Raw genomic sequence first — 8,338 nt, 5'->3', positions numbered from 1 at the left:
ATTCCACCCAAATGAAACTCTTTGGATGCCAGGTTGTGGAAGACTGCTGGACTGCAACACGCTTGGATATTGACCCGGATATGGGTCAGAGTGTAGTTGAATCCTTACAGTAACCCATTGAGAAATCTTTCCAATTTAGAGGATGCTTCAGTAACAGTGTTGTGCTTTTCTCTCAAGGCAAACGGGGACTGACCTCTTCAACTAAGGTTCAGGTTGTTGAGTTTTAACACACTATTCACAAACAAGTGTTAAAGCTGAAACCCAAACTGGCCTTCAGCAGGAAGCGTTTCAAGCTCCACTGAGTCTTCTTCATAGTGGAGGTCCTGTCCTGTGGGTGTGGTCTCAGCAGTCTCTCCCCTGCAGCCACGTGGGCATCTGGGTTCACTGTGAAGTAAAGAAACACTGATTTCTCGTGGAAAGACGACTCTGAGCCCTCCGAGTCCCAAAGACATTAAACCCCTCACTTTTTCACAGTTGTTGCACTGTGATTGCCTCGGGATTCCCAAAGGCCTCCGTGTTCCCAGCAGTGGAACGGAAGTACACCTCTGTTTTAATGGCTCCAAAAAACTGAAACCCACATGGCAGCTGATAATAGTGGCCATTTCACAGAGGGGGAAAAAAGAGGACACGTTAAGATTAAATTCCAAACAGTGAGCATAAATTCAGCCGCAGCAGATGGCAGCACAGCAGAATATAAAATCCAGTTTGAAAATAAAGGTGCATATTCTCATTTGTCCAGGCAGAAGGCATCGCAGAGCAATTCAATGAGGTCAAGTGAAAATGACTTGGAAGACGTTTCACTCATTATTCAAGCGGCTTCACCAGTTCGACCTGCAACTGAATACACGGATGAAGCCACTTGGATGAGAGAGGAAACATCTTCCAAGTCGAGTCCCAACTGAACCCAGAACCAATGACTTCTGTTGAATTTTTTGAGTCTTAAGTTTGCGTTTTGTTTTGCGCGTGTCGGAAAGAAAGTGCATCCAAGCAGTCAGGCTGGATATAGAACAGACCGAAAGCCCAGAGCGAATGAGCAGACGAACCTCAGCCAAATTAAAGCATCCACACCTGCCACCGCCTGGACCGGCAGCACAGGCTGGAGAAAGACATTTGAGTTAATGGTACACAAGATGAAGGTGTGTGTGGGGGGGGGGGGGGGGGGGCCTCCCCAGTGAATTGCTGCAGCCGAACTCCGTCAATCAAACTGAGGCGCCTGTAAAATGGTGAGAGGAGTGAGGAGAGTGTGGTGTGAAAAAGAGATATTTGTCCTGCACTGTGGTTATCATGTTAAAGTAATACATCTTGACAAGTCTTTGCAGGAGGGTTCCGCAAACCTGCTCCAGGAGAAGCACGTCGAGCAGAAGCTTCGACGCATCACTGCTCCTCGAACACAATGGATCCAGAGCCTGACGACAGTGAGGGTTGCAGACGCCTCAAACACCAGGCAGCAGCTCCTCAAGTCCTGCTACAAAATTACTAAGGTCGTCTATGGCACAAGTAATGAAGCACTGTCATCTAGAGGAAATGGAGCTGCACGGAGGAAAACTGCAAAACTGTAAAGGTGAAGTCAATGAGTGAGTGAGTTTTATTTGTTTATTTGCTTATTGGGACATTCAGACACTTTAATATGAATCCATTGTAGCAAGATGCTGATTTATTCATTTATTCTTTTGCCTGTTTTGAATTCTTTTGTGTTTATTTTTGCATCTCTGTTTCAGCATCCTGCACCAACACACTGCTAGTCTGCTGGAGGTCAGAGGTCATAGTCTTCTACCTGGTTTCTACCTGGTACCTCCCCTATCATGGTGTCACCCAACACCAGATAACTGCCCCAACATCAAAAACAACAATCACGGGTTGAAACTTGTTGTTCTCCTACTTAATATATCATGTCTGTATTGTTTTAAACGAGCCAAACGAAGATGTATTCCTCTGAAACGCTCAATTTCCCGCAATTACCTAATTTAAAACGACGGCAGATGCGGAGTTTTACTTTGAATGAGCAAACAGGAAGTGTTTTGCCGTTGTTAAGTTTCCGTTTTTACTCTTGGTTGTAGTTTTCACTTGTGGCCACCAGATGGCGACTTGTCAACATTACAAGGCCGTAACAGCAGTTTAGAGCAGCGTGTTGTTGTTAAATGGTGGAGATTTGAAATAAATAGCTTCGAAAAACAATTTAAAGTTTATTACAAATGTTTGAGGGAACATGTAGATGAGCCAGACTGTCCTCTAGTCTGTGAATTTAAACATTTAAATATTTCTCAAACGCAATTTTAATTCCTAATTTAATTTTGATGTTTAATTAATTTGAATGTTTTTTGCCTTTTAACAGGAGGAAACGTTTGCATTGTGGTAAAATAACATGAATAAAATAATGTGACTCATGTTTTTTGGGGGGTCGTTTGTTATTGCTATGACCTTGTTTAACCACAGGAGGGCGTCTCGGCCCCGTGAGCAGCCTCATTCTTGCAGCCTTCCTGCGTTTACCTGTCAAGAAAGGTAAACTGAGGCTGTTCGCTGGATGGAGTCGCTCTTCTGTGGTCAAATATACGGGCCAACAACACAACACACCAACAAAAGTCACAACACAACAACAAAACGCCACAATCTAAGGGCGCAGCGGTCAGAGAGCAGTCGCTGTTTCCGGGGGACCATATTTTCTGACGGACATGGGACCGGAGGGGACAACAGTTTCTGACATTAAGGAGAGTTTAATGAGACGTAAGTAAAGTACTGTTGTATGATTAATGTCATTATGTGTTTTCAGATATCAGCAATGTTGACCACTGTGTTGAAATTGTCATCACGTTGTGTGTGCTCTTTCGTCCATCATTTGGTTCCGTCAGAAAATATGGTCCCCCGAAAACAAGGCCTTTTCTTCCGGACGGAGTATTGGGAGAATTAATGAAGCGTAAGTAAATTGATTTGAATTGAAATATTTTATTTGTCACTGTTAGAAAAACAGTCCATATTAAAAGTCTTTGATTCCAACATAATGATTTAAATAATTATTCAGGAGCAATGCTCTCTCACTTTACATTATAACCAAATAATTCAACTACATTACTTTCATTGTCCATAAAGTACTAGTACTAGTACTATTGCATGATTGTGTGTTTTCAGATATCAGCAATGTTGATCACTGTGTTGATATTGTTATATATTTGTTCTGCCATCCATACTTTATGGTCAACGAAACTAAAAAAAAAATAAATAAATTGTGACGTGTTTTTTTTGGGGTCGTTTGTTATTGCTATGACCTTGTTTGTCCGCAAGAGGGCGTCTCCGCCCAGTGAGCAGCCTCATCCTTGCTGCCTTCCTGCGTTTACCTGTCAAGAAAGGTAAACTGAGGCTGTTCGCTGGATGGAGTCGCTCTTCTGTGGTCAAATATAAGGTCCCAGCATAGCAATACTAGGCATCAAAGACAAAGATAAATAAATATTTTCCATAGGTCACAATAATAAACCAAATTGGTTCTTATTTTTTATTTTACATCCACGTTATTGACACTTTAAATAGACAATTTTGAGGGGAGGGTATATGAATTATAATAAACAAAACTCCACTCGAGTCAGGAAGTGAACCCGCAACTCCAACATGAAAGGCAAGAATTCTACCTCTGGACCAGCAGAGGCTGTTTATGAGATTGGGATTATTATGAATTAAGAATTCTGTGTACATGTCACTTAGTTTATATCAGTGACCAAAAAATAAATAAGTAAAAAATCCTCATGATCTTCTGCATTATTTTCAGTGGAATTAGTGTTTGGTACTGGTGTAAAGTCAATAATGACAAAACAACAAGCCTTTTCCGATTGTTTCTTCGTAAATATAAATGTTGATAGGCTTTACTGTTGAGAACAAATTATTATTTCTATTAGTTAATCGTGATTTTAGTCCCTTTATCTGTTGGATGAATTAACTTTGGCTCAAGACTGTAATTACATTTGAAGAGTGGTGCAACCCGAACTTGTATTTTGTCAAAAACATATATTTTTTTAAAAGCTGGTAATTGTAATACCTCACAGTGGCCTCAAAATCAATTTTAAGAACATTAACAACAATCACGGATTGAAACTTGTTGTTCTCCTACTTAATATATCATGTCTGTATTGTTTTAAACGAGCCAAACGAAGATTTATTCCTCTGAAACGCTCAATTTCCCGCAATTACCTCATTTGAAACGACGGCAGATGCGGAGTTTTACTTTGAATGAGCAAACAGGAAGTGTTTTGCCGTTGTTAAATTTCCGCTTTTACTCTTGGTTGTAGTTTCCTATTGTGGCCACCAGATGGCGACTTGTCAACATTACAAGGCCGTAACAGCAGTTTAGAGCAGCGTGTTGTTGTTAAATGGTGGAGATTTGAGATAAATAGCTTCGATAAACAACTTAGAGTTTCTTACAAATGTTTGAGGGAACATGTAGATGAACCTGACTGTCCTCTAGTCTGTGAATTTAAATATTTACATATTTCTCAAACGCAATTTTAATTCCTAATTTAATTTTGATGTTTAATTAATTTGAATGTTTTTTGCCTTTTAACAGGAGGAAACATTTGCATTGTGGTAAAATAACATGAATAAAATAATGTGACTCATGTTTTTTGGGGGGTCGTTTGTTATTGCTATGACCTTGTTTAACCACACAGGAGGGCGTCTCGGCCCCGTGAGCAGCCTCATTCTTGCAGCCTTCCTGCGTTTACCTGTCAAGAAAGGTAAACTGAGGCTGTTCGCTGGACGGAGACGCTCTTCTGTGGTCAAATATACGGGCCAACAACACAACACACCAACAAAAGTCACAACACAACAACAAAACGCCACAATCTAAGGGCGCAGCGGTCGGAGAGCAATCGCTATTTCCGGGGGACCATATTTTCTGACGGACTTGGGACCGGAGGGGACAACAGTTTCTGACATCAAGGAGAGTTTAATGAGACGTAAGTAAAGTACTGTTGTATGACTAATGTCATTATGTGTTCTCAGATATCAGCAATGTTGATCACTGTGTTGAAACTGTCACGACGTTGTGTGTGTGCTCTTTCGTTCCATCATTTGGTTCCGATTTGTTTCCGTCAGAAAATATGGTCCCCCGGAAACAAGGCCAGTTCTTCCTTGAGGAAGTATAATGTAAAGTGAGAGAGCATTGCTGCTGAATAATTATTTAAATCATTATGTTGGAATCAAAGACTTTTAATATGGACTGTTTTTCTAACAGTGACAAATAAAATATTTCAATTCAAATCAATTTACTTACGCTTCATTAAATTATCCCAATACTCCGTCCGGAAGAACAGGCTTTGTTTCCAGGGGACAATATTTTCTGACGGACTTGGGACCGGAGGTGACAACAGTTTCTGACATTAAGGAGAGTTTAATGAGACGTAAGTAAAGTACTGGTGCATGATTAATGTCATTATGTGTTTTCAGATATCAGCAATGTTGATCACTGTGTTGATATTGTTATATATTTGTTCTGCCATCCATACTTTATGGTCAATGAAACTGAAAAAAAAAAATTTGTGACTCATGTTTTTTTGGGGGTCGTTTGTTATTGCTATGACCTTGTTTGTCCGCAAGAGGGCGTCTCCGCCCAGTGAGCAGCCTCATTCTGGCTGCCTTCCTGCGTTTACCTGTCAAGAAAGGTAAACTGAGGCTGTTCGCTGGACGGAGACGCTCTTCTGTGGTCAAATATAAGGTCCCAGCATAGCAATACTAAGCACCAAAGACAAAGCTAAATAAATATTTTCCATAGGTCACAATAATAAACCAAATTGGTTCTTATTTTTTATTTTACATCCACGTTATTGACACTTAAAATAGACAATTTTGAGGGGGGGGTATATGAATTATAATAAACAAAACTCCACTCGAGTCAGGAAGTGAACCCGCAACTCCAATATGGAAGGCAAGAATTCTACCTCTGGACCAGCAGAGGCTGTTTATGAGATTGGGATTATTATGAATTAAGAATTCTGTGTACATGTCACTTAGTTTATGTCAGTGACCAAAAAATAAATAAATAAAAAATCCTCATGATCTTCTGCATTATTTTCAGTGGAATTAGTGTTTGGTACTGGTGTAAAGTCAATAATGACAAAACAACAAGCCTTTTCCGATTGTTTCTTCGTAAATATAAATGTTGATAGGCTTTACTGTTGAGAACAAATGATTATTTCTATTAGTTAATCGTGATTTTAGTCCCTTTTTCAGTTGGATGAATTAACTTTGGCTCAAGACTGTAATTACATTTGAAGAGTGGTGCAACCCGAACTTGTATTTTGTCAAAAATTTACATTTTTTAAAAAGCTGGTAATTTTAATACCTCACACTGGCCTCAAAATCAATTTTAAGAACATTAACAACAATCACAGATTGAAACTTGTTGTTCTCCTACTTAATATATCATGTCTGTATTGTTTTAAAGGAACCAAACGAAGATTTATTCCTCTGAAACGCTCAATTTCCCGCAATTACCTCATTTGAAACGACGGCAGATGCGGAGTTTTACTTTGAATGAGCAAACAGGAAAGGTTTTACCGTTGTTAAATTTCCGCTTTTACTCTTGGTTATAGTTGCCCCTTATGGCCACCAGATGGCGATTTGTCAACATTACAAGGCCGTAACAGCAGTTTAGAGCAGCGTGTTGTTGTTAAATGGTAGAGATTTGAGATAAATAGCTTCGATAAACAATTTAAAGTTTATTACAAAGGTTTGAGGGAACATGTAGATGAACCAGACTGTCCTCTAGTCTGTGAATTTACACATTTAAATATTTCTCAAACGCAATTTTAATTCCTAATTAAATTTTGATGTTTAATTTTAATGTTTTTCCCTTTTAACAGGAGGAAACGTTTGCATTGTGGTAAAATAACGTGTATAAAATAATGTAACTCGTGTTTTTTTTTTGGGGGGGGGTCGTTTGTTATTGCTATGACCTTGTTTAACCACAGGAGGGCGCATCCGCCCAGTGAGCAGCCTCATTCTTGCAGCCTTCCTGAGTTTACCTGTCAAGAAAGGTAAACTGAGGCTGTTCGCTGGACGGAGACGCTCTTCTCTGGTCAAATATACCAGAAGGGCTAACAACACAACACAACACAACAACAAAACGCCACAATCTAAGGGCGCAGCGGTCGGAGAGCAATCGCTATTTCCGGGGGACCATATTTTCTGACGGACATGGGACCGGAGGGGACAACGGTTCCTGACATTAAGGAGAGTTTAATGAGACGTAAGTAAAGTACTGTTGTATGATTAATGTCATTATGTGTTTTCAGATATCAGCAATGTTGACCACTGTGTTGAAATTGTCATAACGTTGTGTGTGCTCTTTCGTTCCATCATTTGGTTCCGTCAGAAAATATGGTCCCCCGAAAACAAGGCCTTTTCTTCCGGACGGAGTATTGGGAGAATTTAAGTAAACGTCAGTAAATTGATTTGAATTGAAATATTTTATTTGTCACTGTTAGAAAAACAGTCCATATTAAAAGTATTTGAGTCCAACATAATGATTTAAATAATTATTCAGGTGCAATGCTCTCTCACTTTACATTATAACTAAATAATTCAACTAAATTACTTTAATTGCCCATAAAGTACTAGTACTATTCCATGATTGTGTGTTTTCAGATATCAGCAATGTTGATCACTAGGTTGATATTGTTATATATTTGTTCTGCCATCCATACTTTATGGTCAATGAAAGGCTTTGTTTCCGGGGGACCATATTTTCTGACGGAAACAAAGCGGAACCAAATGATGAATGAAAGAGCACACACGCACACACACACGCACACAGCTTTATGACAATTTCAACACAGTGATCAACATTGCTTGACAGATAAACTCAGGAAGGCAGCCAGAATGAGGCTGGACGGAGACGCCCTCCTGTGGTCAAACAAGGTCATAGCATAGCAATACTAAGCAACAAAGATAAATACATATTTTCAATAGGTCACAATAATAAACCAAATCAGTTCTTATTTTTTATTTTACATCCACGTTATTGACACTTAAAATAGACAATTTTGAAATAATACCTTTATTCGTGTAAATAAATATAAATCTTTACTTTCCCTCATATTTTCATACAGTCACAATTCCAGATATTCTCACTTCTCTTTGTTTCAGGGATTTATTTGATTTGACTTTTCCTGTTCTCTTCTAATTATATTTCAGTCTCTAAATTAAATTGTATTTTAATTTGACTGAGTTTTATTCGGGTCATTTATTGTTGTCTTGATTTCACTTCATCTCCTCTTCCTGCCTCTCCACGTCGTCTCTGCTCTGTTGAACAACACTGTCTCTTATTGTGAAGGTCCTCAGAGGGTGATGGAGGGAC

The sequence above is a fragment of the Blennius ocellaris genome (assembly GCF_963422515.1).
Source record: "Blennius ocellaris genome assembly, chromosome: 24".
NCBI lineage: Eukaryota > Metazoa > Chordata > Actinopteri > Blenniiformes > Blenniidae > Blennius > Blennius ocellaris.
The sequence above is the reverse complement of the archived record's forward strand: the minus strand, read 5'-3'. Positions refer to the sequence as shown.